Source organism: Egretta garzetta, unplaced genomic scaffold (assembly GCF_000687185.1).
Source record: "Egretta garzetta isolate BGI_Z169 unplaced genomic scaffold, ASM68718v1 scaffold51, whole genome shotgun sequence".
NCBI classification, from domain to species: Eukaryota; Metazoa; Chordata; class Aves; order Pelecaniformes; family Ardeidae; genus Egretta; species Egretta garzetta.
In genome coordinates, this window is record NW_009258549.1 from 3,269,014 (window position 1) to 3,269,539 (window position 526).

The 526-nt window shown below is 60.8% G+C and overlaps 1 protein-coding gene across 2 annotated transcripts in view; it reads left to right on the top strand.

The window, feature by feature from the left end:
* ATF4 (activating transcription factor 4) overlaps positions 1-526 on the top strand; it is a 3,312-nt gene that overhangs the window by 708 nt on the left and 2,078 nt on the right. The window lies entirely within an intron of this gene.

The following is a 526-nucleotide window of genomic DNA, read 5'->3' on the forward strand; positions in this document are numbered from 1 at the left end:
AGGGTTTTCGCGGGAGTAAGAGCGGCAGGCTCCTAGGGAGGGTTTCTTGACCCCGCATGGGGGAACGCGTCTGTAGGCGGGGGGGGGAACGGGGCACTGGTATAAAAGCGGCGTGAGGACCACTCGGTACCTCGTCCCGAGCAGATAAACGGGGGCTGTTGAGGAGCTGGCAGCAGTACCTTAATCCTTTAGTACTGCAGCGTTAACTCCGCCCTGGTTATCTGGCGGGGGGGAGGTTTTCATAACCCTCGGGAAACACAGTAAAAGGGGGTGTGTGAGACGCTCGATTCGGTTTCTCGCTCAACCGACCTCTTCTGAACGTAGGCTTATTTCGGAGGGGTCCCTTGTCCTTTTCCACCTCGTCTCTAGCGCTGCCTCCTCGGTGCTAGGCACGACTCGGCCCTGCAAAGCTTGGGCGGCAGCCCCGGTGGAAACGTGGCAGGATACAAAATGGCGGCCGGCGCCGGGCTGGGGAGGGGGAGGTGGCAGGATCACGAAATGGCTGCGGATGTTGGCGTGGGCGTGA